This window comes from Lycorma delicatula, chromosome 1 (genome assembly GCF_047948215.1).
Source record: "Lycorma delicatula isolate Av1 chromosome 1, ASM4794821v1, whole genome shotgun sequence".
In the NCBI taxonomy this organism is placed as follows: Eukaryota; Metazoa; Arthropoda; class Insecta; order Hemiptera; family Fulgoridae; genus Lycorma; species Lycorma delicatula.
The window spans coordinates 297286174-297309330 of record NC_134455.1 but is presented as its reverse complement, the minus strand read 5'-3'; positions in this window follow the sequence as shown (position 1 = coordinate 297309330).

Genomic DNA, 23157 nt, shown 5'->3' with positions numbered 1-23157 from the left:
TATACTATTATATTATTATTATTGCACCACTAAAGATTACTAATTGTGATGATTGTTTATGAATTTTTAAAATTAGAAAACTGTACGTTAATTTAAATATGTTTTATATTATTACCACTAACACTATTCAAACCAGTAGATCTTAAGGAATGAAACAACCTAAGGCATAACATCATAATATCATATCCTTAACTAGTGGTCCTGTATTTGTTGATCCTGTAAAATCAATTATGCAATTTCTGTTTCTTTTTATTTGAGTTTTGATTGAGAAAACGTAGTCATGATTTATAATCGGTTGTGTATTTAGTGCTTTATAATATTAAGAATAAACTTAAGTCTACCGTAAAAAACAGAAAAATTAAAACGGCAGCCCCGGGAAATAATACATAGTAGATCGATTTCCGAAGCTGGGAAAAGAAAATAAACACGTGATTCACATTAAAAAATGTGAAGAAAGAACAGTGGCTGCGTGTGGGGTGTCGCGATCCCAAGAACAAGGAGTGAAAAAAGAGAAAAAGCAGTTGCTAGAAAAGTTAACCGAATATCCGGCGGAAACTTCTTTCTATACTCCAATAAAGTACAAACCCCGTGTAAAGCCTGCAACGGGACTAAATAGCTTTGGCAAGTGGAATGGCGAGACGGACTGTAAACGAATTTCACGAAATTCATAAACTGTTGACTGTGGAAAAGGTAATGTGAGCACTTAAAGATGCCACTGGTTATTCAGGAAAAGAGACGAGTTTGGGAAAAAGAATAAAAGAATTGGGCTTGAGTAGGTTTAGAAAAGCCGAAAATAACAGAATAGTTCACACTGAGCAACATAAAGTTTAAGCGTATTCAGTATCTACTGCAAAAAAAAAAAATTTAGTACTGAAAATAGAACAATAATGTACATCCACGAGTCATATATAAGTATTATCTTCTCACACTACAAATAAATCGTGGTGTAGTGACGGTCTGAAAGTTACTATTTTAAAAGGCTGAAGACTTATTACAGTGCACGCAGAGGAGAAATGGGTTGGTGTAAAAAAACACCTTACTAACTTAGCAAGCAAGTTTGAAAAGTGGCGATCACAGAAGACAAACGACAGTGAGAAATTACTTAAAATGGACAGAAGAGATATTAATTCCAAATCTTCGATAATTCTGTGATAATCTCTGATAAGCAGTCTATGATGGTTTAGAAAAATCACCAATTTCCAATTCAAGAAAAGAAGATTTGATGAAATGGTAGCAGACATTCTATTGCTCATTCTTCCTCGATAATGCTGAAACCACAGTTGTATGAATTGATAAAAGCAAACAGGGAAAAGTTTACCGTCTATCTGTTTGACGAACCTTTACAAAAAAAAGGGCATGAGTTCGCCAATTACATCTGTACCACCCGGATTAAAATCCTATCGAGAAAGTTTGATCAGAAGTTAAAGAAAGGGTACGTAGCAAGTCTAACTCAACTTTTTATATCAAAGGTGTTCAAAGGTTAAGTGAAAATAAAGTGGATGACATGAATGAAAAATATTGGACGGCGTATTGTGATAAAAGTTGAAGCAGGATACATGCGAGAGTTCCAAATTTCAAATCCTAGTAAAGGCAGTTACTTTTATACGGATTTGAATACTAGGTTGTGGTGGTGGAGTTTCAATTAATCACACATCTCAGAAATCGTCGACGTGAGACTGTACAAGACTACACTTCATTTACACTCATACATATCATCCTCATTCATCCTCTGAAGTAATACCTGAAGGGATTCCCGGAGGTTAAACAGGAAAAAGAAAAAAGGATATATGCGACAAGAACACATTACTGACAATACTATGGAATCATTATTATTTTTTACACAAGATAATGTAAGTGATGATTACGATGATGATTCTGATCACAGTAACTTCGGAAATTTTAATATTTCTTGCAAAGCGGATGTGTTCACCTTCTTTAAATAAAATAGTTCTATTTGTTCTAACATTTAAAAATAATTAGTTTCTGCTGTAATTTCCTATTTTATTATTTAGTGTATTTAATCGTTAGCTTACATTAATTATTGAATATCTGTTTGAAAATAAAATAGAGCACCAGAACTCAATGACGGTAATACATTTTGATTTGCATGTTATAGCATTTTATGTGCAGACCTACGACTCTTCTCAGCTTCACATCAGCGCTTCTGTAATTCTTGTCAGGTCTACTACTTTGAGAAATGCATAATAATATATTTTTTCGCAAAAAATGGTTGAATATTAATTAAAAGGTTTTTCAGTGAACCAATTAAATTTGACATAAATTATATATATATATAGATTAAATTTAAAAATGTAATAATGTTTAAAATATTAGCTCTACACTGAAGAGATTAAAATTTCAAAAAATTTGTTCTGCGATCCAATACTAACACCACAATATAACTTATGAAGGCCCATTAGATGTTAGGTAATGAAGCAAATGTTATGTTAAAAGGATAGTAGAATGATTCGAAGTGCGAATCTACTTGTGTAGATTTGCTGCGCTATCTACACAAGTGGACCCACCTGTGCGAAAATTTCGCTATTTCAATTTTATAAAAATAAAAATAAATCACGTTAATTACAGTAAAAAAAAACTGTACAGAATATTAGAAAAAAAAAATATATAGTTGCTACAAAACATTAGTACTGATTCTGGTTGTATCACAGCGACCGGACAGGTGGTAAGTCAGTAACGATTGGACGCAATAAAGGGCCAGTGAAACAAATGTTGAATTTTAACTAACTTTTTTGTACTTTCAACACTTTTTCACTTTATTTTTCGTCTTAAATCTGTTTGATGCATATCCAGAAGGTAATTTCCTATCAGGCTATACATATCTGAATACATTACATAACATATAATATAAAATAGTCGGTCAATGCTCGCTTCGATTGCTCGACCGTCTAGCCAGGAGGCTCTGCCCTCTGGACGCTCACCGCGTTCATATTCGTACCTCATTTTTGTGAGAATGTTAAGTATTTAACAGAAATATGTTACGGAAAAAAATATTAGTTTGTAGCGAATATTATTCTGAACATTTCGGTGGTTTTATATTAAAATTAGGCTTAAGGAATGAGTAGATATAAAATTAATAGTTATTAATAGAAATGTAATAATTAACGCTAGTAATATTGATAATAGGGAATTGGCTTGGAATGCCATCTTCGTCGCTTAGTCTTGCGTGTTCGTTTGAGGTTGTGTAGTTGCCATTCCAGCTGCTGCTATTGGCGCAGAGCGGACAACGTGATGCGCCGGCCAGGATGCGCACTAACGACTCTCTTCCGTGAAATAATAAAATCCTTTTTTTTTTCTAAATATTAACTAATAATCCCTTTCTTTTATTAATAAAATTAAATAAATAGAATTAATAAATAATAAGTAGATAAAAAAAACAAATATAAAATATAAATACAAATAATGTATAAATCAGCTGTGTTTATTAAATGTTGTTATATTTAATAATTATGAAATTGATATTTGTATGACATTATTGCGAACCACGTTGTATATTTGGGAGAGAAAACAAAAACTTATTTTTTGAAAGGTATACTTATTTATACGTCATTTTTATCTATTTTATAACAATTTGGTTGGGCTAATCTAAGCCATAGAGAAGTGCAACATGGATCAGTTACTACCAGCTGACACGATCGACTAAGGGGCATCTGAATGTGGAGGTTATCAAATAAATCAAGAAAACGTCGTCACATAGAGATCAGAGGAGGGTAGTTCGTAGAAAACTAATTAGAGATGACATAGTGAAGAATTTATCCAGAAATTCAAGCGATAATGACAGTTTAATAATGGAATTCCAACTTACATCTAATCAGTGGGTAACAATACCTATGTCAAGAAAACAAACTAAAATTCATAATCCTAGCAATGGTGGAATACCCACATCAAATATATTTAGTGGTTTTCCAATAAAGGATACGAATATTACGAACCAAACTGAACCCGTCAAGCCCCCATCTATTGTACTTTACGGGATAAATGATGTACTAAGGTTATACAAACTGTTAGAAACTGTCGTGTGTATGGGGGATTACAACATTCGATTGGTAGGAGGTAAACTTAGAATAATTTCTAAAGATATTGAAGCGTACAAGAAAATCATAAATATAGTTCGAGAACATGGTTTAATAGGTCACACCTTCACTAGAAAGTATCAACGATCCTTTCGTGTTGCGATTAGGAACCTGCACCTATTCCACTCTATTCCACTGGAGATGATCAAGGAAGAAATCGAAGGCCACGAGCATCGGGTGAGGTCATTGGCCTTCACATAAACGCACGCCACAGAGTAAGTAAGGAACATACACGGACTTTTTTCGTGAACCTAGAGCCGCAGGAGAACAATAAAACTATATTTGAGTTAAAATACATTGCGAATTGCAGCGTTTCGTTCAAAACACCGCGGAAACCAACAGGCTTCGTGCAATGCATAAGGTACCAACAGTACGGGCAACCAGAAACAATTGCATGAGGCTTTTTGCTGTGTAAAGTGTGAGGAAGGCCACCGAAAAGCTGATTGTTCTAGGAAGGATAGGAGCACTCCTGGAACATCTGCTTTATGTCAATCCGTCTATTCGGAAAACTATCGATGCTACAAAGTGTAACAAGAAATATTAGAAGGAAACGACGGGAAAAGGCGAATCGGGACACATAATTTGCTCCGAGAGTTGAATCCGTTAGCCGTAGGGCGATCGGCCTCACGTTTGATAATAAAAATTTTCCCACGTTGGGAAGTTACGCACCTGGGACCGTCGGTTAAAGCCTGAGTCTCGCCACAGAACGTATGCTGCGGCAGCTGCACGTACTGGTGAGAATAATGTAGATAGGCTTTCTTCTAGAGTTTCTTTTATAGATTTCCTAGTTCAACAGATTAGAGTACTTTTCTGTTATCCCCCCCCCCCCAACATTATTTTGGAGTCTTTCAGTATATTTTGTGTTGAGTCTTTCAGTAACTATTGCAATTATTTATTATTTAAGTAATCAAAAAATTACTGTTAATTAGTCAAGGTTATAGCGAGCGAACCGAGCGTAGGTTAAGTATGGTTAGATTATATTTATAAAATAAATAAATTGTTATAAAGATAGAAATATAGAAGGTTATATCGGATTATTGGGTTATTTCTCCAACCTTGTTAATATTATTATCAATATTTCCTGCTACTTTTGAATTATTTCCAGAGAAAAACTTGCAAACTTTTGGGGGAAGAAACGAAAAAGTACCTGTTTTTATGATCAAAAGTTGATTTCTACAATTAAAAATGCATTTTTTCAACCAAAATTTAATAATTAAATTTCATGCATGAGTGAATTGCATAAAAGAAAAGTGTGAAGGGAATAACAGAAAAGACCCCAGATTGGAAGTTTAATAATCTTGCTTACTCAGGTACTCTCAAAAATCTGTTAATGACAAAATTTCTCCGGACCATTACATAGAACATTAACGGACTACTTTTTAAGCGGGAAGAACTAGAAATTATGGTAATTACTAATTTTCTAGACGTAATACTAGTATCAGAGGCGCTCTTTACAGACCGGAATAACCTTAGCCTTCAAGGTTTCTCGGTTTATGTAACAAATCACCCAAATGGAAGTGTCCATGCGGGAACTGCGATATTGATTAGGAATTCTCTGAGGCATCGCCAACTTCCAGGTTTCTGCACTAACCAGATTTAGGCAACCACGGTTGAAGTACAGACTGGTTGGGATCTATAAGACTGTCCGGAGTGTAATGTCCTCCTCGCCGTACTATAACGAGTTGTTCTCCGAATACACTGCAACACTAGGTTCTAGGTTTATCGCTGGAGGGAACTGGAACGCGAAAGAACCATTGCGGGGTTCGCGGTTAACAACTGCAGGGAAAGATGTTGAGGAAGTGTGTTCAAAATCTACGCCTGGACGTAGTTTCGGGATTTCAGCTGACATACTGGCCTACGGACCTAACGAAGATCCCGGATTTACTTGACTTTTTTATCATTTCAAGTATATCATCTACATACCCTCTTGTGAATGTGGATTCGACGTCGGACTACTCACCCGTTTTACTTACAGTGAGAACGTCGCTGCTGAGGAGGAAAAGGAGGCCTGCAAGCGAAATGAACAGCTAGGGTCTCTTATCAGAACTGGATGGAGGATAAACTGATTGACCCCATTTCTGTTCGATACCCCTGAGGTTATTGACTGTGCAACATACTTAGTAATGTCGGTCATGCAGAAAGGTGCATGGCGATCTACACCAGAAGATGTACATTCGACCAGAGACAATATCTAGCCGAGAGAAGTGATAGATCTAACTGGCTCAAAACAGCGGCTCAGATGAAACTGACAGCGATTCAGGAGGCCAGAAGACAGAAAAATTCTTAATAGGGCTGCACGGAGGCTGAGGAGGTTGTTGAAGGCTAAGAGACGAAACGTTCAAGGGATACAACGGAAATATTTCTAATTTGAATAGAGATGCACCTTATGAAAGGCTACGATGAAGCTACAACGATCCACAAATACGTTTGCTGCCCTACAGGGACATACTGGATCAAGTCAGCTTTCCGATTAGACCGATCTCAACAAGGGAGTTACTGAAATTAATCAACCAGGGAAGGCGACTAAAGAAAGTCCCAGGTTTTGACTTAGTAACGAATAAAATATTTGTCATGCTACCCCTTAAAGGCATCACGTACATTGAGGATCTCTCTAACGCTGTCCTACGGACGTCTTACTTTCCTGCGGAAAGGAAAGTATGACAGGCGGTAATGATCTTGAAACTAGAGAAGCCTGCACAGGAGGTTTCTTCTTAAAGGCAAATTAACCTCTTACTGCTCATATCTAAATTTGAAAGGCTGTTATTTCGCAAGTTTAAACCAATTTTGGAGGGTGAGGAGATAATTTCAGATCACCAATTTGGGTTCAGGTCAACCACTCCACCATCCAAAATCTGCTACAGATTCGTCAAGGTCATCATTGGATGTCTGGAGGAAAGAAAATTCTGCTCGGAGGTAATCTTGGACATTCAACAGGCCTTTGATAAGGTATGGTTGCCTGACTTGCTCTATAAATTTAAATTAAAACTTCCATAAGCCTACCTTGCCTTACGGAATTATCTTGAGGGACGCTTCTCTCAGGTAATATGTAATGATGAGTTATCGAAATTCTTTGACATTAGATCGGATGTCCCTCAGGGTTCTGTAGTAGGTCCTGTGTTATATTCTATATTCACAGCGGGCCTTCCAGCCCTGGAAGATTGCATCATCGCCACATTTGCCGACGACATTGCTATACTTGCCGTTAAAGAAAATCCTGGCCTAGCCTCGCAGAAGCTGCAAATGGCAATAGACCTTGTCTGCGCATGGCAGAAAAAATGGAAGGTTAATCAGGATAAATCAAAGCATGTCACATTCGCCATGCGAAAGAGTGACTGTCCCAGTGTGTACGTGGATGGTGTCTTGAGCCGACAAACAAGAGTGTGCGGTACCTAGGACTTCACCTAAATCGGCGTTTGACCTAGAGGTGTCACGTGAGGATGAAAAAGAAACAACTAAACGCGAAGCGTAGGGAACTATATTGGCTGCTAAGGACAAAGTCACGCCTCACGTTGTCTAATAAAGTACTAATTTACAAATATATCCTATGACCAATCTGGACTTATGGCGTGGAGATGTGCGGAACAGCAAGTAATGATATTACACAACGCTTCCAAAACAATGTAATGAGAGCAATTGCAGATGCGCCATAGTTCAAGCGGAATGATGAAATTCATGAATATCTGGAGCTTCCGATGGTTCGAGGAGGTTGTGATACAGTGCAGTGTTAAACACCAACAACGACTTGAAAATCATGTCAACCACTTAGCAGTCAATTTGCTTCTTAACAGCAGGAACATCCAAAGGTTGAAACGTCTCCAAATGCTTGACTTGGGGGCTAATGAATGACAGTTTGATAAATGACACCGCCAAATCTAGTGATATTATTCTTGTTAACTTTATTGCTTTATTTATTTGTTTATTGGTTTTCTTTTTATTAATATTTTGTTTTTATGAACTATGAAATGTTGGCAGAAATATTTTTTTGTAATAGACTTTATGATTACTGCTTATTAATAACTATTATTATGTATGAATTACTTATTATAGGAGTTCCTTAGGAACCCCTTATCATGTGTTTCTTATTAAGAGATTTACTTATGGTTCCACTTAAGGAGCCGATTGTAAATATACTGGTTGTAGAACAAAAAAAAAAATAATGATATACGCTTATAATTTAAATTAAATAATCTGTAAATTAATTGGCAACGGACTGCTACTAGCGGGAAAGAGTTAGCTAAGGAGTCGCCGTGCGCAGCCGCCCAGCGCACCACCATTGGTCCGCTCCACGCCAACAGTAGCTAAAATAAAATTCAACAAAAACAAACAAACCCACGCACCATTCTTTTTTATAATGAGTTATTTAAATACTTTACCATACCCATACGTTAATAAGGTATACGTGTAATGAATTAAAAAAATAATGATTACTTATTTAAAATGGCCGAAAATGTTCCTTGTAATTAATGTTTCATGATCAATTACCCAGAAGAATTTGGCAAAGTAATACTGCCATTTTAAATAGTTGATAGATATACATGTAACTTTTAATGATTTATATAAAAGTAACATTGGTACCTGTAAAAATGCGTTCATTATTACAAAAAAAAAAAAATAATAATAATAGTAAAAGAGAGTGAATTAAAAATATAAGAATCGTTCTAGCGACATGAAACACTGATTACAATACTGTGGCTGAATTCATTGAAATTTTATTTTATCTACTTCTGAACATTATAAAACCACATATATGTTTTATGTTATGTTATATAAGTTTATATTTAATTCTTATATTCATAAAATATATTTATATAATATGTATTCAAAAATACCTTTAATTTACAAAATAGTAAGGTAAATCCATATTAAGATTTAATATCATTAAGGCCATCTCACTTTATGGCAAATACAAAAACAGGGGGCATATTTATGAAAATCATGACATTTTCTAAATAAATGTGGATTTAATTTCATTATTACTGAACATATATTAACACATGTTAATATATATTGACATAATGAAAATTAATTTTTTTTTCAAATTTAAATTTAAAAAAAAGAATATTTTATATTATAGATTACATGCATATTTAAGTTGAGAATTTTATGATCAGAATGAATAAAATATAGCCTGTAAACTAGTAAGGCCCGTATTATTCGTGTTTTTTTTTTCCGTATCGTCCAACGAAATTTTATCAAACAATATATAAGGTTACCGAGCTGGTTCCCAACAGTAAAACGGGCCTAATCGTTAATACACGTAAAAATGAAATATATTTAGATTTACTGTAAAAATTACTCTTTTTTCAACTGAAAAGGAATACAGAAGAATAAAAACTGTAATTTCAATTTAATAAGAGTGAAAGAGAAAAGGTGGTTAAAGATTGATATCCTTCATTCATGGGCATATAAAATTAAAACATACACAATATCAGCTAGCAAAGCCGACTGACAAACCGGCTGATCGGAGAACTTAATTTCTTTAAATAAATCTGACGTCATTAATACAAATTTTTTACGTCAAATATTTTTCATTACATTATACGTCAGCTAATTCAGAACCTTTTTTTAAGCGATGTCACGCAATACTACCAATAATTTTTTTTAATTAGATGCTACGTTTATTTCTATTGTCTAAAAAGTAACTATTTTAATTTAATTAGTTAAATCCAATTTGATTTTTCTTTTTTAGCCACCAAGGTCAACTTAAGCCACGGAAATATCACTTCTTTTCAGCTTTTTCTTTCTGCTTCCATGCGTTTCTCATTTTTTCGACATTGTTCTGCTCCATTTTTTGCTCATCTGTTCATTTTCTTCTGTCTTGTATTTTTTCTGCCACAAGAACCTTTTTATAATGTAAATTACTCTTCGGAAATTATCGCAATAGTCCTCTACTTTCAATCCTATCCTTTGGAAGTCTTTTCCCATATGTTTCAGATAATTTGATTTACGTTTCATGTTCTACAACATATCAAAGATTTATTTCATTTCTTTGGGTCCACCCTGATAATATGGCCCATGAAATTTATTCTTCTTTTCCTTACCGCAGTTTTTAGGTCTTCTCGGTTTTGGTAGATTTCCTTATATTTCAGTCTATAACCTTCCTCTGTTACCTTTGAATCATGGATTTTTCTTAGCAATTTTTGGAAGTCGATTAGGTGTAATGCGTTGTACATGCCCTACATACCGTTGTATAATGTCTTAATTTCGCGATCTCGGAGAGATTCTTCTTATTGTAGACATCTTTGGTGATATATCTCAGCTTTTCCAGTTTTACTATTACATTTTCAATTGACGATTTATTTACTCCTGTTCTGCTTATAATCTCTCCTAAGTAATTGAAGTGGTCGGTGACATTTATCTTGCCGTGTTTACTCTCTATTTTCTTTAGCATATATGATTTGATGTTCATATTGATTTTTGACTTGCTAAAGGATACATGTGGACCTTCTCTTTGGGATATTCCTTTTAAACCTTCTATTTGTGCTATTTTATCTTCCTTCCATTCAGGTAAAAGTGCCAGATCGTCATCATAGGCTAGACATCTTATTATGATGTTTATCTGCCAAAAAGGCATTCATTACAACCCATCCCCTTGATTCAACCTTGTTGTGACTAGGAAAGGTTTGATTATTTCTTATATAAATTTAACATTAAAGTGTGATTCAGAGAGTGAGTTTAATGAAGTTCTAAGCTTTCTGGTCAACCCGTATTCTTTCAACATTTGAAAAAACGTTTCTCAGTTCACAGAATCACAAACTTTCTGAAAGTCAGTGAAAAATAGGTTTGTGCCTGAATATGTAGCATTTTAGAATCAATTTCAAACTTTGTATGTCTTTTATTAATCAATAAGATTTCTAAATATACAATATCATTTTTATATCCGTATTGTTTTAAAACAGTTCTTTTACATAAAACTTGTACAAACGTTCGTGTTCTACTATGCATCTAGTAAAACGCTATGAAATAATAATTATTTATGGCTAATGGCTTTTATCAGAAAGCCTATGTCATATAGATGTATCATCTAGATGTATATATATCTTATATATATGTTATGTATCATATAGATGGTAAATAATGGTTAATAAGATGGTAAAAGGATGGTTAATAATGGTTTTACTTATTGTAATAATTTTGGCATTCAGTGGGGTATAGTAACCGTTCATAATTAAATGTAATCGCATCGTGGAATAAAAATGTCTAAACAATACTCTTTTTTATAAGATTACTTCCCTCTGACACAACGTAAACAGTGAAAATTCTACTCTTTTGTCTTACTAAATGGTCAATATTGTCGCATATGATCTGAGAGGATATAAATATTCCGATAATAAAATCAGAGCATTTACTCGAAACTCCAACTATTTTTTTCCCAAAGAAAATATGTTTAGCAATAATTTACTTGAGTCACTAATTATGACGATAATACTAACTGATGATGGATAAGGATTAAGATTTCCAATATAAAACAGTTTTCCAAAATAAAGTCAGAATCCATAAATCTTTAACAGGATTCAAAAAACCAATAGCTATTCTTTGCGAAAATAAGGAGTTTATTTGAATGTTATTTTATCAAATTATCACTACAACCGAGACCGTTTCATCCTTTTTCCTTTGAAGTAATACGTCATTTTAAGGTCAACGAACTAAATTTCTGTTTTTATGCACAAGAAATAGTTAAATTATCGTTGAATAAAAAACTACATCTTGCTGAAAAATCTTAAAACCGTTGGTGAAATACCGACACAGGGTAGTCGACAAAAATAGAAAATCGTATAAATAAAACAGCATAAAAAGACAAAAATTTGAAAGTATATTATAGCAGTTTAAAGCTATGGTGTAAATTAAGAATTATATTACATATTATCAATAAAGTCCATTGCATAATAAAATAAAACGAACTGTATAAAACCGTTGCTGATAATTTCTATCATTAAAACGCAAGATGTGGAAAGGATTTGTAGAGTGATATACTGTCAGGAAAAGGATGGCAGATCCCTTTTACCATGATTCTACAATTATTCTTTGATGACTTTTTTTTTAATTTCAGTTTTTCAGTTTTTTTTTTTACAGTTACTAGTTAGTTTTTTTTTTGTTTCTTAGAAAGCATGATTTATATGATAAAGTTGTTTACAAATCAGTTATACACTTGCGAAGATTTTTTGAAAATATGAGATTCAATGCCTTTTGTAAAGTTTTTGTCTGTCTAAATCGAACAAGAATTTACCTTTTTATGATCCACTGATAATTTTAAATTTTACGCCATCAAAACGTTACATCTTGAAAAAATTAAATGTAAAAGTACCAATGGCCAAACTGTAGTTAAAAGAAAACAGTTAAATTATAAAAATGAAATATTTTCAGTTTTTTTAGCAAAAGAATCTTTTAATTTTTTTTAGAAAATAATATGTTTAAAGGAGAACAAAAAGTAAGGTACACTTCTAAAAAGATTTCTTGTATATCTGCAGCAAAATAATACTTCAACAAGGGAAATAAATAAACATCTTGACTTCTGCGCTAATACTGATGTAGTTGGAAGATGGACCTCACTGAAATGGTGGCGATTTGAGTGATTAATGTAGCAAGTAGTAGTAGATGTATATAATTTTAAAATGACTTTTAATCTAATAAGAAAGAATAGGAAACATTGGCCGTTACCAATTCAAGATGCATTTCAAGAAATTCTGTCATTACCTTTTCGGGTTTTACGTTTTAACAGAAAAGTCTATCCTCTTTGGTTCAGAAAACTGATTAAAAAAGATCCTGATTCGGTATTTTTAATAGTTAAACAATTGGTACATTTTCCAGTTTTTTGAGAAAAACGATATTTTAAGAATTTCTGAAAAATATATTCAAGAGAAAGTAAAACAACATGGTAATCGTTAAATTCGGCTACTTGGAATTTTTTAAATAACTCTGTTTTTATAAAAATCTTAGCCTTTTTATAACAAGATTAATATGGAGGGTAATAAATAAATTATTACTCGATGCAAATCGTTTAAAGGAATCTTAAATTAATGAAAGTGGTTATTATGTTCAAGCTACACTACAACGAATACCACGTGTATTAATACATATAGCTTTGCACCTTAACACGGATGGACGAAACTTTTAGAAGCTACCAAATTAAATGTTGTATGTTACATTTCTCGTTGTATTAAAATAAGCAAGAATGGTTGAATAAGTTTTCTAGCAAATAATTAAAAAAACATGTTAAAACAAATAGCATAAATAAGTAATTTCGGTTGAGTTAATATCGATTTCTCAGCCACTGGATGTATGTAGGTGAAACTAAGCCTTTAATTCTTTTAAAAAGCAGTAGGCTTTACAAACTCAATGATTGCTGAAAATATAAAAACAAACTGCAAAATATAAAAAAAATGTTTCTAAAGTTTACAAAGATCCTAGTTTACAAAGAAAGTAGTTCTTCCGTTATCCAAGTTTTCCAAACATGTCATACTTTTACATGTCATACTTTTGCCTCCAAGTAAAGTAAAATATTTTAAATTTAAAATACAAGGTAAAATTATTAACACTATTAATTTCAAATGTAACAAGAGATATAAATAAATATAAAAATTAAAAAAATGACTCAAAATACACTGCTGACAAACATTTCTCTTTTATTAATATAGGATAATTGAAGAGCGTGCGGGTGATACAGTTTTGTATATAGTAATTTTTTTAAATTTATTTAAACATATATATATATATATATATATAGGGGCTACATATCGTAGGCTCTATATATATAGCCTACGACACTCCTGGTAAAGTACGAATTCCAATGGGGTCATATATCTTAATCGGTTCAGCCACTGAGCTGCTATGGTGGACAAACAAACAAACAAACATTCATACACCCTAAATAATTACACTCCTTTTTATAGTTCTCCTTTTTTTTAGTTTCGCGTAATTATTATGAAAGTTATAAAAAATTATTTAATATACTTAGTAGTCGCGTAATGAAATCTCTCACTTAAAATTTTTAATTTTGAAATAAACCATTCCCCCCCCCCCTTAATTATTTATATTAACCTGCTTCATTTCTTGCTTAATTAACTGTACATTCACTCTTAATTTAAACATTTTTTTTTTTTTAATTTTCGATTCCAACAAAAAAACTGATGAAGGACGTTCGTAATATTGTGAGGAGTACTCTTATAAAAACCATAGTTTGGACATAGCGATTGGTCTGCAACAAAAAAACAAAATTATTCAATTTTAAGAATAAAAAATAAGCAACAGCTTACATCAACCGTACTCGTATGACCATCGTTATAAATTCCCAAATATCTATAATTGTATTTCTATAAAAAAAAAACTGAAACTACGCTGAAGAAAAATATAATTTACTATTGTAGAAATAATAATGAAGCTAACAACAGAATTATGTAATTTTAAAAAAAATACATCCTAGAAAATGGATGTAGAGACCTGGAAATATTCCAGAATAAAATGTAGTGCAATCGAAACACGTAATTGCTTATATAGTAGTAAAATATAATTTAAATTTAAAATAAGCTCTTTCTTTGCACTGGATATAATTTCCTTATATTTATACTTCGTTAAGTTTAATCATGCAGATTTTTTAATATAAGAATATAATGTAATATTACGTCATAATAGATGAATTTAAATTTATTAATTTTTTTTTTTTACTAATCATTACGTAAATGTTACATTATAAAAGCGAAATATAAAAAACTATAAACTACAATAAAGAGAAATCAAAAGCAATTTAACAGCCATACAAAAGAGCGCTTCTGAACAGAGTAAATGAAACACGTAGAAATAAATCAATTTACAAGGAACTCATTAAACTCAACATACAAAAATATCTTTCTCCGGGGTAAATAAATTATTGCTGTATACAATAGTGATAAACGAATCCAATTCATTAAACATCTAAAGAAAATTAAACATAAATTTTAACTTTTAAAGTAAACGTATCCAAAACGTTTTTAAATATTTTTCTTTGGCACTATGTCAGCGGTTGGGGTAACTGTTTTCTCTGCGTTCTACCTAACACAGCCCATGAACAGAACGACATTATTTGGTTTTCCGCACGAATTAGTTTCTTTAATAAACGCAGACGGTAACAAACCAATGTACGGTATCTGAATTCCAATGTATTAAGAAAATCAAAATAAAATTTTGTTAGTATTTTTTGTATGTTTACTCTTTAATCTAGAAAATAATGACAGATATTAATTGATATTACTGAATTTCGTATGTATAAGCTTCTATATATAAAAGTTTTCATGAAAAGACTTACGCATTCTTTTCTTGTTTTGTTATATTCTTTTGTTCAGTTGATATATATAGCTGGTTTTCAAAGATTATAAATGCTGTTAGACTTATACATAGTTATTAATAAAAAAAATCTGATGATAAACGTACGTTACAATGTCGATTGTTAAATACGCGTATATATTCTGAAATATGTTTAACGATTACTCTATTTTAATTTTTTTAAATAATCATAATTTTTCCAGAATGTCACTTCCTGAGCTTACTGAAAAAAGATTAAAAAAAGTTTACTGTTAAAAAAATTGTACTTTGTTAAAAAAAATTAAAATCAGGTCAGGAGTAGATACGACATTTTATCAAACTAAAAGTAGCTAACAGAATAATTTATTCAGTAATAATTAACACAACGTAATTTTTTTTCTAGGCAATGTGCCCTGTCTAATCTTTTCTACATTCTACCGAAAATATTTTTATGATAGTTTAACAATTTATTTAACTCACACCAAATCACTACCCTATCGGAAGTGAACAAAAAATATATAATAATAGTATCTGGTGAAACGGCAAAATTTTAACGATTCAGTTCATAAATGTTTTTTATTAGCTTACTTTTTAAATAAAAGTTTGAAAACGTGTGCAAGTTTAAGCCATGCTGGCGAGCGCGCACACACACACACACACACACACACAATCATGAAATACAACTGGACCGCTGCCAAACTTATTGATTATTCATTCATATTTACCCACATACCCAGTACCAAGTATAAAAAATAAATATTTCGGTAATATTTTTATTGAGCTAGACAGCGTACTAGCCTGAAATAAAGTTTAGTAAAAAAATAAATGTTCATAAACATAGTACGACATTATTAATTCCTATTTCATAGAAGAAAAAATATATATTTCCCCGGTTGATAAAGTTTTGTGGAAAGATAAATCACTCCAATAAATCAAAGTATCTAACCGAGAAGAAAATAAGAAATATACGGTTCACTAAATAACAAAAGCAATCATTAATTATTTTATAACAAATTGCAACTAGAAAATATTTACATTAAATCCGTTACGTTGACGGAAATCCGAACTGTTAACATATTACATACTAAAGGTAGTACAACATTTGGCCTCGCCAGGGTGGTGGCCGCAGCAACTACTCAAAAAATATTTTAATTAATATTATAAATAAAAGAGTAATAAAATTATTTTTAAGAAAATTTTAAGACATAAATTATAATTATATTTTGTATAAATACAAAATGCATATTAAAAAAAAAACCCAAAAGGAGAAAATCAAATTTTCAATCATGTCCGTTAATTTCAAATATTTATTTTACTGAAATCTTTTATAAACGAATTCTAAGCAATTAAAATATGAACAGTTTTGCTAGAAAGATATACGTTAAATATAATTTTTGCTAAAGCTCTGTTTTTAAACATCATAAAAGTTGTTTGTATCAGTGTAACAACAAATTTTATGCACTTCATTTTGCTTATTTGATACTTAAAAACAGAGCTCTAGCAAAAATTATCTTTAATGTATATCTATTATTGTATTATTTATAGTAAACTTTTTTTTTTACCATCAGAGGTTTAGTACCACTTATGGTGTACATCGTTGAAAATCTCCTAATCAGGGCTTATTACTACAGTTTAATCCAAATGTTTTTGGATTTTGGGCTTTTTTGGACACTTTTGGTCCAGTCGATTGCAATCAAAAGAGGAAGTGCACAACTATATGTTACAACAGTCCTAAATCCAAAATTTGAACATCTACGACTAATCGTTTTTGAGTTATGCGAGATACGTACGTACGTACGTACAGACGTCACGCCGAAACTAATCAAAACGGATTCAGGGATAGTAAAAATGGATATTTCCGTTGAAATCTGAAAACTGATATTTTTCACGATCTTCCTTAGTACAAGGAAGTAAAAAGTTGTATTTATTCATTAACCACACGTCTGAGGAATGGTCGACCTGAGTCTGTACAAGACTAAACCACATTTACATGTCATATATATATATCATCCTCATTTCACTGGACCGTAGAGAAGTTACTTATGGTTGACTAGCTGGACAGATTGTAATGTACACATAAGAAAAATAAAAAAAAAATAGCAAAATTTCCAACAAAATATGTTAAAAAATCAATATTTTAATCTTAAATTTTCATTTATTAAAAATTGGCTTGCTTTATAATCTACGGCTTGCTTTAAAATCTACTTTATTTAATGATTTAGCGATTTCACGAGCATATGATCGACACATTTCTGTCGTGACAGCATAACCGCATTTCATTTTTTCCATACCTGTGGAAAATTTTTTTTTGTAAAAAAAATTTACAATTTTTTTTCTATATCTGTGTATTTTGGTTTTAAGCCACGAAAAGCCCTTTTATTACCAGTGCCTTTCACCAGAAATTGTTTCTTCTTACACCAGTCTTGACTACAGCTTTTATCTACATCAAATTTTCTTCCTGCCGCCCAATTTCTAATATTTTCAGTCTCTTCTATAACGCGCAGTTTTTCATTTACTGTAACAGATCGTAGACGCTGTCCTTTTGTACTCATTTTAATGCCGTAATTAAAATAAATCACCGTATTAAACTTTACAAGATAAAGTAAACAGATTAAATGCGCATAACCGTCCACACACAAAAACATTACAATGACTATGGCAAATAGACAAGACGACGATGGGTAACTGATACTGTAGCTGTAGTTTCATTAGAACCGAATGCAGCCTATACAGAATGAATCAGTTTTATAAAAATACCGTAACTTCGTTCCTATCGATAATACGAACAGGATGTTATTAATTAAGGATGTATTCCGTATAAGCGGCATCCGGTATTGATAAACGAAAGCCTAATGTAACTATATTTACGTGATGGAATTTAGGTACTTCTAAGAAAACGTTTACTTTACATAAATTATGCTGTCTAAAGGCTATGTTTTAAGTAAGCCCCGCACCCTTATTTTTTCTCTTCAATTCCAAGAAAAAAAGTGCGGGGGTACTCGAATAAATACTGTATTTTTTTCACATAATGTTCAACAAATTTTAACATTTCACACATATCAAACTCTTATCCTACTAGTCTTGAGTTCGATCCCCAGGAAAGTTTGGCATTCTTTCGTGATGTAGCAATAGTAAAAGTTAGTATTTTTTTATCTTTGTGATAATATTTAGATTGTCAAATGATTATGTGTTTTAACTGTTACCGGACCGACAGAAATGTATGATTTTAATCACATTTGTCATCTTAAACGCGTTCATGTCGAAGGTTAAATACATTTTGACGGTATTTTTATGTTATGTAAATACAAACAGAAGCCGTCCGTAAACACAAAGCGCATGCTTCAAAAACTGTTGCCGCTGGTGCACTGAAAATTAAATCGATGATTCATGTTTACATTGCACTGCTGTTTGTTTTTTTATCGGTCATCATTCACATTTACAAATAGAATGTATTATTTAACTTCAGTTATATTTAAATGTAAGTTGAGTTATATTTACTTTCTTGGAAAATACATATAATACACAGATTTAATAGAAAATAAATTTAAAAAGGAATTATTGAGCCACCGAATATTTATTTAATTTGACCGAATAGCAAGGGTTCCCATGATCTGATCGTCACTCATACATGTTTTCGTAAAATTACAACACCTAAGAAATTTTTTGCCATCATTACTCAAAATGTGAAACGTTGATTAAGGGGAAAATTGGCTGAGTGTTAAGCTATTATTTTAGTAAATAACAATTAAACTTCAAAACTGCTTTTTTTAAAACATTTTGTCAAAATTAAAAATTAATTTTTAAAATTTATCTTTAATAATTACATTTAAATAAAATTACTTTCAGGTTTTTATGTTGAATTAATTGCTAAGTTGGTGATAAATTCATTACAATAAGAATCATAATCAAAAATTATACTTAGTTTATATTTCCTCTGATTATATTACGCTACATACTCGCACAAAATCACTGCTCTTCCTTAACACATGACAAATTTAATTTCTATAATAGTTATGTTCAACGAATATTTCAGTAATACAATATTATTTATTTTTTCAATAGTCCTATATATATTTTTAAATTAAAAAGAAACAATACTCCTACACTAACGAATAATATAATTAAATAATAAACATGCTATATCAAAAAATTATTATTTTATCAGATGATAATAATAATAAGATACCGACTAGTTCAACTCGCTGAAACCAACTTATTTTTCCAAGTCCAAGATATCCAGAAGGAAACTCTCGTAAAAATTTCTTAAATAATTTGAAACCTTATTTTCTTAATTGCTTATCTTGAAATATATTATCCACAAGAAAATAAAATAAGAAGTCATCAAAAGATGAAGGAAAGAAATCCAATTTAAAATTTCAAAAGAGCTTTCGTGAATGTTGTTTACAATCTTATTTGCTTTAATATTCATCGCTTGAATTTTATAGCTAAAATACAGTCTTAGCACGTAAACCATAAGTGAACTTTATGCCAATTGAGGACTGAATATAAATTCCAGTCCGAAATAAAATATCTAGGAAACTGTTCCAAATTTTATTTCCGTTCCGTTTAAAGTTTTTGCTAAAATGTAACTTGATCAAGTATGTTTTGATAAAATGGTTTACAAAAAGTGAAGCGGGTTTTCTTTAAGATGAGGTAAAACTAAGTATTTCGATGAGGAAATAACACACGTTACAAAAATTTCAATTGTGTAAATTATTTTGTTAGATTAAAATAAGTTAATACTTCAAAACTTTTGATTAAAACAAGTTATATATTTATGTGTAATTCCTTACATACTGAAAAAACCAGAATAAATCGGAATAATGTGTAAAATATGAAATAAACAAACCAATGATATTAAAACAAAAGAACTTTTACCTCATTTTAGTTATAAAATGAAATAAGTTTGGATAAAAAACGCATCTTAAACAAATTCCAAAGAAATTAGTTACAGTACAGTAAAACAGAACATATAACAAGATATAGCGCTTTCGAGAAATTATCTCATGGTCAACTAAAATTATTGATTATTATTTAATAAAAAATTACCGGTGTAAAGTTTTATGAAGAGATCAACCAAGATGGCATTGTCTTTGATTCAAATTTCCAAAAATTATTAAGGTAAATGAGTTAAACTTAATAAGTATTTAGTAGTATTAATTAAAAAAAGAATCATTAACGCTGACAAACTTTCATTCAGTCATTCATTCCATAGTGTTCTGCCATTAGGCCAGATTCTGTCACGGCTGCTGCTCTTCGCCTTGTTCTATCATTTGCTAACCTCTTTGTTTCACCATATTTTCCCTTTTCCATAATCCCATCCATCATTTTAAAACTCTTCTTTCTCTTCCTTTCCTTCCATTCACCAAGCCTTCTATCGCAATAAACGCTTTCTTTTCATACAATATCTTAACCAATTCATTTTCCTATATTCAATCACATTTAGCATTTTCCTGTTTTCTCAGATTCTCCTTAATATTTTTTCATTCGTTACACGGTCATGCCGTCTGATATTTATCATTCTGCGCCACAAGAACATCTCAAAAACCTCAATTCATTTAATGTCTGCCTTTCTCATCGTCTAAGTTTCAGCTCCATAGAGCATCACACTCCAAATAAAACATGTCATTAATTTCTTCGTAAACGCTAAGTTCAACTTTCACAGCAGTCTTCCCTTCTTATTATGTGCTTACTTTCTTCTTGATATTCTTGTTTAATTTCTACTGTGCAGGTCAGGTCATCAGTTACAAAGCTACCTCGGTACTGAAAATTCTTCACCTACTCTAAAACTCCATTTCCTATTTTAATCTTAACCTTCTTTTCCATCTAATACCGTATATTTCGTGTTCTTTTTGTTGATCCTCATACCCTGACTTTCTCAAGCTTCATTTAAACTAAAAAACATAAAATAAAAAAAACTGACTGCGACTGGAAACACAAGTATAAAGCGCGGACAAAGACGGGGATAGTAGTTATAGCATATACGCAAACCTCCATATACCCAAGCATTCCACTGAGTTTACTTGGGCTCTCCGCCAATACCGCCATGTCATCAGCAAAGCGTTACATTCTATTCTTCTTCCCTCAATATTTATTCCTCTTTTCCCATTAAGACAGCATTTAATTATTTCCTATAGATATATACTAACTGCGTTGATATCATGCGGTATCCCTGCCTCACTCCTCTTCCAATCTCTATTCTTCCTGTCATTTCCTCACCTAACCCACTTTTATTTTCTGGTAGAGGTCTTAAAGTAAAACTTTAATTATATATTTAGTACATTTAAATAAATAGTAGGGGTTTTTATTATATAATGCGGAAATTTGGGTCCCGTTATTTATCCTCAACTTATAGAGGACATACAAACATTTTTTTAAGGAGATTATTTCTTTATTCTCGTAAACACCAAATCAGAATTTGATATTCGATCATTGGAGGTTTGCGAATATGATATAATTAGCATCCCCATGGCGGCTTCGCCCGCGCTATGTACTTGCGTTTCCAGTCGCGGTCAATTTTTTTTATTTTATGTTTTTTAGTGAAGTAACGGGAGGACAGCCAGTCGCGTCGCACATGCAGTAACAGTGTCATTGGCTGTATTGGTTGAGCCAACGTCACCTCGAGTAAAGTGTTGCATCTCTTAAAAAATCGAAAAAAAATCCGAAATGGTTTTTAGACATTTATTTTAAGAGTATTTACAAGCCCAGTTCTAGTGAATAGTATGGTCGGAAATTGGAAAAATTTGTTCAAGATTTTTTTCTTTCTTCATCCCTTCCAAGGTCGAATTTCGACCAAAAAATTCAATCTAAAATTTGTTTTTAAATATTCAGATGAAGATTACACACACCAACAATCATTTGATATCTTCATTTGTTACCGAGAAATGAAACAAAAAAAAATAGTAAATTCTATTGTTATTCCATTATAACCCTTTAAACTCGGAATTTCAAAAAAATCCTTTGTTAGTGTGCACTAACACCTTAAGAAAAACGTATTTGCAAATGTTCATCAATGTAACTTCAACCGTTTTTGTTGGATGTTGATTATGAATTACTCTAAATAACGTTGATTATGAATTAATCTATATATATAGATTTTGAAATGGTTGTTGTTATTCAAGGAGATATATGACAAAAGACTTCTAAAGATGTGTTTCAAACTTTCTAATGGTATTGGACAGCTTTAAGAGAAATAACGAAGATTTGAATTGATACAGCAGATGAAGAGTAAATTTCAGCTGGGCTCACTCTTCACATTGAAAATATCCAAGAAATTGAAGAAAAAAATTCAAGAAAAAAATCAAAATTGAAGGACCAGTTTTATTAAGAATATCTGCTTCTTTAGAAGATGAATTTAATACTATTTTTACAAATAACAAATACAATCATGATTATCGACTGTGAATTACTTGGAAATGGAAAAAAATACATTGAAATCAGAAAACTAATTATAAAAAACGAACTATTGTTTGTAATATAATAATAAAGTGAAAATTACGTTCGGTAAAAAAGTCTATGTAAAATGCAAAAAGATTTCATTTTAATGAATATTGTACGACAGGAAAATAAAGTATTTTAATTGTGTATTAAACATATTTGTAAAAAAAAAAAAAAACCAAAGTATTTATACCAATAAAATTATAATAGATTCAGCAAACACATAGCGCTCACAATAAAATATAAAATCGTTTTCCTAACCACAAAAATTGTGGCACAATAAAATTTTTATTCTAAAATACTATGGGGAAGTTTGAGTATGATTTTTAAGACCCTACGTGAGTAAACAGAGAAT